Source organism: Erythrolamprus reginae, chromosome 2 (genome assembly GCF_031021105.1).
Source record: "Erythrolamprus reginae isolate rEryReg1 chromosome 2, rEryReg1.hap1, whole genome shotgun sequence".
In the NCBI taxonomy this organism is placed as follows: Eukaryota; Metazoa; Chordata; class Lepidosauria; order Squamata; family Dipsadidae; genus Erythrolamprus; species Erythrolamprus reginae.
In genome coordinates, this window is record NC_091951.1 from 12,258,573 (window position 1) to 12,270,927 (window position 12,355).

General features: G+C 41.9%; 1 protein-coding gene across 2 annotated transcripts in view; it reads right to left on the minus strand.

The window, feature by feature from the left end:
* Nucleotides 1-12,355, minus strand: part of LOC139159732 (major histocompatibility complex class I-related gene protein-like) — a 65,783-nt gene that overhangs the window by 16,661 nt on the left and 36,767 nt on the right. The gene's annotated exons all lie outside the window — the stretch shown is intronic.

Below are 12,355 nucleotides of genomic sequence, written 5' to 3' on the forward strand. Positions count from 1 at the left end.
CTCTCTCTCTCTCTCTTTCTTTCTCCCTTGTTCTCTTTCTCTCTCTCTCTCCATCCCTCTTTCTTTCTCTTCCTTCCTTCCTCTCTTTTTTGCTCTCTTTCTCTCTCCCTCCCTCCCTCCCTCTATGTCTTTCTCTCTCTCTCCTTCTCTCCCTGTCTTTCTCTTTCTTTCTTTCTTTCTCTCTGAGCTTCGTGGCACACCTGACCATATCTCGCGGCACACTAGTGTGCCACGGCACACTGGTTGAAAAACACTGGTATAAGGTCTCCCCTTCCTTGAGCCGAGAGTTAGACTAGATAACCTCCGAGTTCCCTTCCAGCCCAAGAACTCTATGTTCCAGGTCAGATCTTCGCTCAGGATAAAAAGGCTCCTGTGTAATCTTCAAAATGAAAGTGTATCCTTTTTGGGGGGTGGGGGTGTTGTCATCTTACCAAATTAATTCCCTACTTCCTGTTATTCTACAACAACAACAGAGTTGGAAAAACATTAGAGGTCTTTATTATTATTATTTATTATTATTATTATTATTATTTATTGGGTTTGTATGCCGCCCCTCTCCGTCTTCTAGTCCAACCCCCTGTTTGGGCAGAAAGTCCTACATTACTTCAGACAAATGGTTATCCAACATCTTCTTTAAGCATTCACAAATTCAGGTGGCAAATTGTTCCACTGATTAATTGTTCTCACCGTCAAGAAACTTTTCCTAAATTGCTTCTTTACTTTTTTGATTTCCACCCATTGCTTCTTGTTTTACCCTCAGGTGTTTTGGAGAAAAGGTTGACTCCCTCTTCTTTGTGGCAATCCCTGGGATATTGGAACACTGCTATCATCTCACCCCTGGTCCCTCTTTTCATTAAACTAGCCATTATCCAGTTCCTGCAATCATTCTTCACATGTTTTAGCCTCCAGTCCCCTAATCCAGTGTTTTTCAACCAGTGTGCTGCGGCACACTAGTGTGCCGTGAGACATGGTCAGGTGTGCCGCGAAGCTCAGAGAGAGAAAGAAAGAGAGAGAGAGAGAGAAAGAAAGAGAGAGAGAAAGAAAGAAAAAGAAAACAAGAGAGAGAGAGAAAGAAAGAAAGAGAGAGAGAAAGAAAGAAAGAAAGAGAGAGAAAGAGAGAAAGAAAGAGAGAGAGAGAGAAAAAGAAAACAAGAGAGAGAGAAAGAAAGAAAGAGAGAGAGAAAGCGAGAGAGAGAGAAAGCGAGAGAGAGAGAAAGAAAGAGAGAGAGAAAGAAAGAGAAAGAACAAGAGAGAGAAAGAAAGAAAGTGAGAGCAAGAGAGAGAGAGAGAAAGAAAAAGAGAAAGAAAGAAAGAGAGAGAGAGAAAGAGAGGGAGGGAAGGTGGGAGAGAGAAAGACAGAGGGAGGGAGGGAGAAAGAGAGCAAAAAAGAGAGGAAGGAAGGGAGAAAGAAAGAGGGATGAAGAGAGAGAGAAAAAAGAAGAAGGGAGAGAAAGAGGGAGAGAGAAATAGAGCAAAAGGGAGGAGGAGAGAGAAAAAAATGTCCAAACTTTTTTTAGCTGCCCCCCCCCCCCCACTCAATGTGCCCCAGGGTTTTGTAAATGTAAAAAATGTGCCATGGCTGAAAAAAGGTTGAAAATTACTGCCCTAATCATCTTTGTTGTTCTTCTCTGCACTCTTTCTAGAATCTTAACATCCTTTTAACATTGTGCTGACCAAAACTGAATGTAGGATTCCAAGTGTGGCCTTACCAATGCATTATAAAGTGATATTAACACTTCACATGATCTTGATTCCATCCCTCTGTTAATGTAGTCTAGAACTGTGGCTTTTTTGGCAGCTGCTCTCTAGAACTATGTTGGTGTTTTTGGCAAGCTGTTCCATTGGCTGGTTGCTTTCATAGTTAGTCAATTTCTACTTAGTTCTAGGTGGCTTCTTTGAGAGAACTGTTTTCTTTCCAACTGTGGTCTCACTAAACCTTTATAAAGCGATACTAGAAGTTCACACAATTTTATTCTACTCCTCTGTTAGTGCAGCCTAGGATTGCATTGGCCTTTTGGTTCATATTTAAGTGCTTGTCCACTGGAACTCCAAGATCCCTATCACAGTTACTGGCATTAAATCAAGTTTCACCTAGTCTGTACCTATGCTCTCGGTTTTAATTGCCTAAGTATAAAACCTTATTTTTATCTACCTTGAATTTCATTTTGTTAGATAAGGATGAAAGTTCATGACTCTCAAGATCCTTTTGCTCCTGAGCTTCTCTCCTGGGATGTTGGCTACTCCTACCAGCTGAGTGCCATCTGCAAATTTGATTGATTGATTGATTGTTAGAGTTGAAAGGGACCATGAAGGCCATCGAGTTCAACCCCCTGCCCAAGCAGGAACCCTATAGTACATCAGTCAAGTGGCAGTTCAATCTTCTCTTAAAAATGTCCAGAGTGTTGGAGTTCACAACGTCCACTGGTAGGTTGCTCCATTGGTTGATCGCTCTGACCGTCAGGAAGTTCCTCCTTATCTCCATGTTGAATCTCTCCTTGGTCAGCTTCCAGCCATTGTTCCTCGTCCTCTGGTGCCCTCGTCCTCTGGTGCCCTGAAGAATAAAGTGATCCCCTCCTCTCTGTGGCAACCCCTTGTATACTTGTAGACTGCTATCATGTCCGCTCTGGCCCTCCTTTTCTCTAGGCTACCCATGCCCAGTTCCCTCAGTCTCTCTTCGTAAGTCTTGGTTTCCAATCCCTTAATCATCTTGGTTGCTCTTTTTTGCACCTTCTCCAGAGTTTCAATGTCTCTTTTGAAGTGTGGTGACCAGAACTGAATACAGTACTCCAGGTGTGGTCAGACCAGGGCGTAGTAGAGTGGTATTAAGACTTCCCTGGTCTTGGAGTGTATTTCCCTGTTGATGCAGCTTAGGATTGTGTTGGCTTTTTTAGCTGCTGCTGCACATTGGTGGCTCATGTTTAGTTGATTGTCCACCAAGACTCCGAGGTCTCTTTCGCAGTCGCTGCTGCTAAGAGGGGTTTCGTTCCCCTTCTATTCCCTTATCTAAGTCATTTATGAAGATACCGAAGAATACTGGACCTAAAACATGGGGCATCCCACAGCTTACTTCCCTCCATGACAATGTAGTTCCACAGAGGACCACACATTATGTTAGTTTTATTTTTAGGTAATAGAAACGTAGCAAAGCTTTGCCTGCAAAACCTATTTTTCAAAGAGAAGTTTACAAGAATCATTCAAATTAGGTCCAAGGGCCAGTTGTTGTTATCAGGTCCAAGGGTCTAAGGTTCAGGAGTAAATTATATACACACCTGAGCATAAATTTTGCTTCCAGCAGAAAAAAACAGAGCCAGCCCAACCTCTGTGAGTCACTGCTCACAGTCACTGATGCCCTCATCACCTCGAGGCTCGACTACTGTAATGCTCTCTACATGGGGCTACCTTTGAAAAGTGTTCGGAAACTTCAGATCGTGCAGAATGCAGTTGCGAGAGCAGTCATGGGCTTTCCTAAAAATGCCCATGTCACACCAACACTCCGCAGTCTGCATTGGTTGCCGATCAGTTTTCGGTCACAATTCAAAGTGTTGGTTATGACCTATAAAGCCCTTCATGGCACCGGACCAGATTATCTCAGGGACCGCCTTCTGCCACACGAATCCCAGAAACCAGTTAGGTCCCACAGAGTGGGCCTTCTCCGGGTCCCGTCAACTAAACAATGCCGCTTGGCAGGACCCAGGGGAAGAGCCTTCTCTGTGGTGTCCCGGCCCTCTGGAACCAACTCCCCCCAGAGATTAGAATTGCCCCCACCCTCCTTGCCTTTCGTAAGCTCCTTAAAACCCACCTCTGTCGTCAGGCATGGGGGAATTAAGATTTCTTCTCCCCCTAGGCCTTTACAATTGTATGCATGGTATGTTTGTATGTATGTTTGGTTTTGTATATTAAGGGGTTTTTAATTTGCTTTTAGTATTGGATTATTATTGTATACTGTGTATGATTGTTGTTAGCCGCCCGGAGTTTTCAGAGAGGGGTGGCATATAAATCCAATAAAACTTGAAACTCTTATGTAGGCTGCAGCCAATTGTCACTCATCAGAACATTTACTCTGTTGGTAGGCGATGACCAAAAGCATCTTTTTAAAAAATCAAGTTTTTAAATTTTGTAATAGTTTATACATATCATTATGTGAATGGTATGGTATTGGAGTATCATACAATTCAATACAAATAAACACATTCATAATTATTACATTCCGTTTTCCTTATTCCATATTATTTACTCATAGCTTTTACTACTACCCTTCCATTCTTTTTATGAACAAAATTATACAAAAGCTGGAAGGGAAAATCACAAATTTAATTTAATTTAATTTATTAAACTTTTAAGCTGCCCAACTCTCTCCGGACTCTGGGTGGCATACAGTCATAATAAAATAGCAAGTACGGAATCAAAAGCAATAACAATACAAAGGGCAGTCATGTGACAGTGGGAAAACCATTATAAGTGTGTGACAGTTGCCAAGCGCCTGAATCACAATGATATGACAGTGGGGACTTTGTAATGGTTGTAGGTGCAAGGACCAGCCAATGTTTTCAGTGCTGCCATAATTTGGAGCAGTTGCCGAACAAGTGACCCTAAATTGAGCCTTGCCTGAACTTCCCTTCCTTTACAATGGGAAGTGTTAATACCACTTTATAAGGCCTTGGTAACACTTGGAATCCTGCATCCAGTTTTGGTCACCACAATGCAAAAAGGATGTTGAGACTCTAGAAAGAGTGCAGAGAAGAGCAACAAAGATGATTAGGGGACTGGAAGCTAAAACATATGAAGAACAGTTGCAGGAACTGGGTATGAGTTATTCACCTCGAGGCTCGACTACTGTAACGCTCTCTACATGGGGCTACCTCTGAAAAGTGTTCGGAAACTTCAGATCGTGCAGAATGCAGCTCTGAGAGCAATCATGGGCTTCCCCATGTATGCCCATGTTACACCAACACTCCGCAGTCCGCATTGGTTGGCGATCAATTTCCGGTCACAATTCAAAGTGTTGGTTATCACCTATAAAGTCCTTCATGGCACCGGACCAGGGTATCTACGAGACCGCCTTCTGCCGCATGAATCCCAGCGACTGGTTAGGTCCCACAGAGTGGGCCTTCTCCGGGTCCCGTCAACAAAACAATGTCGTTTGGCGGGGCACAGGGGAAGAGCCTTCTCTGTGGCGGCCCAACCCTCTGGAACCAACTCCCCCGGAGATTAGAACTGCCCCCACCCTCCTTGCCTTTCGCAAGTTCCTAAAAACCCAACTCTGCCATCAGGCATGGGGGAACTGAGATACTCTTTCCCCCTAGGCCTTTACAATTTATGCATGGTATGTTTGTTTGTTTGTATGTATGTTTGGTTTTAGAATTAAGGGTTTTTTAGCTGTTTTAGTATTGGATATACATGCTGTTTTTATTCTGTTGTTAGCCGCCCCGAGACTGCAGAGAGGGGCGGCATACAAATCCAATAAATAAATAAATAAACAAATAAACAAACAAATAAATAAACAAACAAATAAATAAATAAATAAATAAATAAATAAATAAATAAATAAATAAATAAATAAATAAATAAATAAATAAATAAATAAATAAATAAATAAATAAATAAATAAATAAATAAATAAATAAATAAATAAATAAATAATGAGTAGTTTAATGAAAAGAAGGACTAGGGGAGACATGATAGTAGTGTTCCAATATCTCAAGGGTTGCCACAAGGAAGAGGGAGTCAAACTGTTCTCCAAAGCACCTGAGGGTAAAACAAGAAGCAATGGGTGGAAATCAATCAAGGAGAGAAGCAATTTAGAACTAAGGAGAAATTTCCTGACAATTAGAACAATTAATCAGTGGAACAGCTTGCCTCTGGAGGTTGTGAATGCTCCAACACTAGAGGTTTTTAAGATGTCAGATACCCATTTGTCTGAAGTACACACACTACTCACCAGAGCCTACAAACCTTTTGCCAGACCCATCCTTGAATAGAGTTCATCTGTCTGGAACCCATACCACATCTCGGACATCAACACCCTCGAAAATGTCCAAAGATACTTCACCAGAAGAGCCCTTCACTCCTCCACTCGAAACAGAATACCCTACGAAAGCAGACTATCAATCCTAGGTCTAGAAAGCTTAGAACTACGTTGCCTAAAACACGATCTAAGTATTGCCCACAAGATCGTATGCTGCAACGTTCTACCTGTCAACGACTACTTCAGCTTCAATCGCAACAATACAAGAGCACGCAACAGATTCAAACTTAATATTAATCGCTCCAAACCTGACTGTAAAAAATATGACTTCAGCAATCAAGTTATCGAAGCGTGGAACTCATTACCTGACTCAGTAGTGTCAACCCCTAACCCCCAACATTTTTCCCTTAGACTATCCACGATTGACCTCTCCAGGTTCCTAAGAGGTCAGTAAGGGGCGTGCATAAGTGCACTAGTGTGCCTTCCGTCCCCTGTCCAATTGTCTCTCCTTTATCTTTTCTTCCTTTCATATATCTTCTCCTCTATTTTTATATCTTTTCTTCTATCCTTTTCTTTATATATATTACTACTTGTCTATTATCTTCAATGTGTATTGTGTATTGGACAAATTAAATAAATAAATAAAAATTTCTCTGCACTGGTTCCTAAATTGCCACACTATAAATTCTGGTATCTTGACAAGTCCTACTGCGTAGCTCTGTATATCTAGATAGAAAGGTGTTTTTAATGGGAGCTAAATGCGAAAGAACCCTCAACTCATTTGCTTCAGGTGGTCAAGACTCTCCCTGGCTACAACCTGAATTAGCACGTTCCCTTCAAGACTTTTAAAATCCAAAAATACAAACTGGGTCAGGCCGTTTATTATTTCTCCAGGGTGGCCCTACAAAACCAGCCTGAAAGAAGGTGCAATTGGCCATTCCTGCCTCATGGTCAAGAAAGCTTCTTGGTTGTGTCCATGGAGCAAAGAGAGATCTTTACCTTTACCTGGAAGGAAATGGGTTGGTGAACACTGAGCCGGGGTGGCGCAGCAGGTAGAGTGCTGTACTGCAGGCCACTGAAGCTGACTTGTAGATCTGAAGGTCAGCGGTTCAAATCTCATCACCGGCTCAAGGTTGACTCAGCCTTCCATCCTTCCGAGGTGGGTAAAATGAGGACCCGGATTGTGGGGGCAATAGGCTGGCTCTGTTTAAAAAGTGCTATTGCTAACATGTTGTAAGGCGCCCTGAGTCTAAGGAGAAGGGCGGCATAAAAATTGAATAGATAGATAGATGACAGACAGACAGACAGACAGACAGACAGACAGTCAGACAGACAGACAGACAGACAGATAGACAGATAGAGACAGACAAACAAACAAACAAACAAACAAACTGTGGGGCTATTCAGAGCCATATATTCAAATCCTTGCAGTGAGGGAAAGGAAGATAGAGTTGTGTGTGTGTGTGTGTGTGTGTGTGTGAAAGGAAGCAAGGAACCATTTGTTGTTGCCTTGTTTCCTGTCAACGGCAGAGGTTTTCACCAGCCAGTAAGGGCAGGAAATGCAGAGAATATTTGGCAGAGCCTCTCCCGCAAAGGGCCCCATCCATCCATTCTCTTAGGAGGTACAAGGCCAAACGTATCTCACATCTCCTGCAGTGAATGGCTGCAAAAAGTTTTACTACCACGCTGTGGGAGTGGCTTATTGTGTGGGTATGGCTTTATGATCATTTGACTGTATAGGAGTGGCTTGACGATCCTGTCACTGGGCGTGGCTTAAAAGTCAAAACCCCCCAGCAACAGTCAATTCTGCCTTGCAACAACATGGTCCACGAATAAGAAGGTCGGCCAACCTAGCTGGCTGAAGATTTAGAAACATAGAAGACTGACGGCAGAAAAAGACCTCATGGTCCATCTAGTCTGCCCTTATACTATTTCCTGTATTTTATCTTACAATGGATATATGTTTATCCCAGGCATGTTTAAATTCAGTTACTGTGGATTTACCAACCACGTCTGCTGGAAGTTTGTTCCAAGGATCTACTACTCTTTCAGTAAAATAATATTTTCTCACGTTGCTTTTGATCTTTCCCCCAACTAATTTCAGATTGTGTCCCCTTGTTCTTGTGTTCACTTTCCTATTAAAAACACTTCCCTCCTGAACCTTATTTAACCCTTTGACATCTTTAAATGTTTCGATCATGTTCCCCCTTTTCCTTCTGTCCTCCAGACTATACAGATTGAGTTCATGAAGTCTTTCCTGATAGGTTTTATGCTTAAGACCTTCCACCATTCTTGTAGCCCGTCTTTGGACCCGTTCAATTTTGTCAATATCTTTTTGTAGGTGAGGTCTCCAGAACTGAACACAGTATTCCAAATGTGGTCTCACCAGCGCTCTATATAGCGGGATCACAATCTCCCTCTTCCTGCTTGTTATACCTCTAGCTATGCAGCCAAGCATCCTACTTGCTTTTCCTACTGCCCGACCACACTGCTCACCCATTTTGAAACTGTCAGAAATAACTACCCCTAAATCCTTCTCTTCTGAAGTTTTTGCTAACACAGAATTGCCAATGCAATACTCAGATTGAGGATTTCTTCAAACGTTATGAAACCTGGCCTCACCCTTCCATTTCCTAACAAACATTCATGTTTTTTTAGTTTTCTTGAACACAGTCTTATAATATAATGTGTTCTTTATTTTTTTAAAAATGATGCTTATTGAAAAAAGAATCATTTTTCCCTCACTTGTATCAAACAGTTGAGGGCATTTTTTCAATTATATGAAGAGACACCAAAATTAAAACAATATGTTCTTAAAGAGGAGAATCTGCTCTTTTAATGGTGCTAAATGGAAGAGGATTGAAGCTGTCCCACAGGATCAAGCAGGGCATCAAAGATAGCCAAAATTTGGCAAAAACCTGTTAAATACCAACTTTGAACTCTTATATTTTTTCAACAACTTGAAGGAAAGTTCTGCAAATTGGAAGTCCTCATTGCAGCTGTGTACTGAGTACACCTGCCAAAAATCAACCTGAAAGGCCAAGCAATTTTGAAACTACAACAATCTGAAGATTGCTGTAAATTCATTTTTGAGGTTTCTTTTGCAAAGTTTGAGCCTGAACCATGTAAAAAGTAAGATGACTAGGTACGTGGGGGTATGCCAGTTTATAAAGCCTTACAAGGTGTGCAGTTTCTCCAAATATCTCCAACATACTACTGAAACTGCCAAGTTTACAGCTTCTGGAAGTTGGCCCAAAATGTCATTTTTGCTGACTCCGCATTTTGCAACCCTTTACTTGAGGTCTCCTAGAACTCCCAATTTTTAGTCTTTTGAACTAAAATTTTGCACAGCATAGTTTTATATCATAAAGAAACTATATGCCAAATTTCATCAAAATCTGAGATGGTAAGGTGGGGACCACTGGTCCACTTGACATGAAACGACTCTAAAGCATTTATGGGTAAAACATACTATTTAATTATTTCCTGTTTTAAAAGAAATTAAGGATCATACTAAGGCACTAGAGGAGGAAGAACAATTTAAAAAACTATTAAATATTCAATAGTGCATACACTTATTATCCCCACGCCAGCTCCCCCACCCCCGATGGGGGCAGCAGCCCATCACTGATCTCCTGAAAAGACAAAATCTCAGTCATCCTCTCCTGACTTCCCCAGGTCTCTTCACTCTTCTCTCTCTCTGAATTATTTGCTCCTCGCGTTCCCTAACAAAATTGTCCCAAACTAACCAAATAAATTCGGGTTTCAACAGAACCAGACACGGAAGGAGCACAGCGTACAGAGGGGTCCAAAGTCTCTTTTTCCAATCAGTTCATATCTGGAGAGCTTTGTGGTGGCAGAGTGGTCCTGCCGATGCTGAGAGGCTTGAGCTGTTCCACTCCCAGCAGAGTTGGTTGGTGGCCATCGACGACTGTTAATGGCAGCTTCCCTTTTGAACTCTTTGAAGCTGATTGGAACCTCTGCCTGGCCCAGCCCACCAATAGTGTTGCCCTAGAATTTTTTTGGTTAATTTTTAATTTAATTAAATGTCAATTTAATTTTTGTTACCTAAAAATTAAACCGAACACATTTCTTTTAGGCTGAATGGATAAGGAACTTGGGGGGAAAAAGGAACTTTGTTATCCATGTTGACAGCAGCAAGAATGGTCAAATTAAGTGTAATAATAATAATAATAATAATAATAATAATAATAATAATAATAATAATACCTGGGGGGTGTTCTGTCGGGCTCTCTGGTAGACTCCTCCCGAAAATTCACAGGTACAAATTTCAGACACACACACGTTTTAAAATTCAAAACAATGTTCTTTATAATGAAAATTCACTTAAACTAAGCCCTCTTTTGGTATAGCAAAGAGCACTCGTCTCCAAACAAACTGGTAATTTGTACAAGTCCCTTATCAGTTCTGTGATACTTAGCTTGCAGCTGTGAGGCAATTCACAGTCCTTCTTCTTTCACAAAGTGAAACATACTTTGCTCTGGTTTAGTTTCAAAGCGGGGAAAAATCAGCACACAAAAGGTCAAAGTCAGTAAAGCAGGCACGAAACCCAACGATCAGATAATCCTCCACAATGGCCAAATCCACAGGCTGCTATTTATAGCAGCCTCACTAATTACCACAGCCCCACCCAACCACAGGTGGCCTCATTTTCTTTGATAATAATCTCTCAGCTGTTGTTGCCTATGTATCGCTCTCCGCATGCGTGGCTGTATCATTAACTCTTGTTCTGAATCCAAGGAGGAGCTAGATAATTGATCTCCTTCTGAGCTGTCTGCCACACTCTCCTCCTCATGTCTTCTTGGTCAGAGGAGCCTTCATCAGCAGATTCCACCGGGGCAAAACAGGCCTGCAGCATGTGGATGTCTCCCCCACATCCACAGCCCTTGGGGCAGGAGCTGGGCCAGAGCTAACCACAACAGGGGGGAACTATTGACCCTCTCAGAGAGGGTTCGCAACTTGGGCATCCTCCTTGATCCACAGCTAACCTTAGAACATAATCTTTCGGCTGTGGTGAGGGGGGTGTTTGCCCAAGTCCGCCTGGTGCACCAGTTGCGGCCCTATTTGGACAGGGAGCCTTTGCTCACGGTCACTCATGTCCTCATCACCTCGAGGTTCGACTATTGTAATGCTCTCTACATGGGGCTACCTCTAAAGAGTGTTCGGAAACTTCAACTCGTCCAAAATGCAGCCGTACGAGCAGTCTTGGGCCTTCCAAGAAATGCCCACATCTCGCCATCACTCCACGGAATGCATTGGCTATACCGATCCATTTCCGGGCACAATTCAAAGTGTTGGTTATGACCTATAAAGTCCGTCATGGCATAGGACCAGATTATCTCAGAATCCCAGTGACCGGTGAGGTCCCACAGAGTTGGCCTCCTTAGGGTTCCGTTGACCAAACAATGTCGGCTGGTGGGACCTAGGGGAAGAGCCTTCTCTGTGGGAGTCCCGACCATCTGGAATCAGCTCCCCCCAGAGATTTGCACTGCCCATACTCGCCATATATCGTCTTACCTTGTCCCATGGCGAGTAGGATCTGAGACCAAGCTATAAGAAACAAGTTGGCATCACTCTATAATATGTAAAGAAATATTTCACTCTTGGGTTTAAATGATTTATACAAGAAATACCCCCAACTGGTGGTGGGGTATGATTGATTGTCTGGTGGTGGGATCACTGAGCACATGTATATGTTATATGTTGTGTGTGTGTTTTATAATATAAAAATCAATAAAAATATTAATTAAAAAAAGAGATCCGCACTGCCCCCACCCTCCTTGCCTTCTGAAAGAGCTTAAAAACTCACCTTTGCTACCAGGCTTGGGACTTTTAAATCTTCCCCTGACCAATGATTGTTTTAAGTACAAGTGCTGAATGATTGGTTTGATTGGTTTTCCTTGTTTAAATTAAATTGGTTGTTTTAATGTAGTATTAATTAATTAATTAATTAATTAATTAATTAATTGGATTCATATTGTTGTTTTATATTTTTGTATATGTTGTGAGCTGTCCCGAGTCCTTGGAGAGGGGCGGCATACAAATCCAATTAATTAAATAAATAAAATAAATAAATAATAATAATAATAATAATAGTAGTAGTAGTAGTAGTAGTAGTAGTAGTAGTTCTAGCACAAATTCCAGTGGATGATGCTGTGGCAGAGATGATTCATTGGAACTTGTGCCAGAACTACCATCTATCAGAGGCAAATAACTGGTGGGACCATAAGCCCGAAAAAGTGGTTGAAAATGAGCAAGCAAAACTACTGTGGGACGTCTGACTTCAGACTGACCGAATTTTGAAACATAATACACTATACATCCTGATTGTGGAGAAAAAGAAAGTATGGATCATCGACATTGCAATCC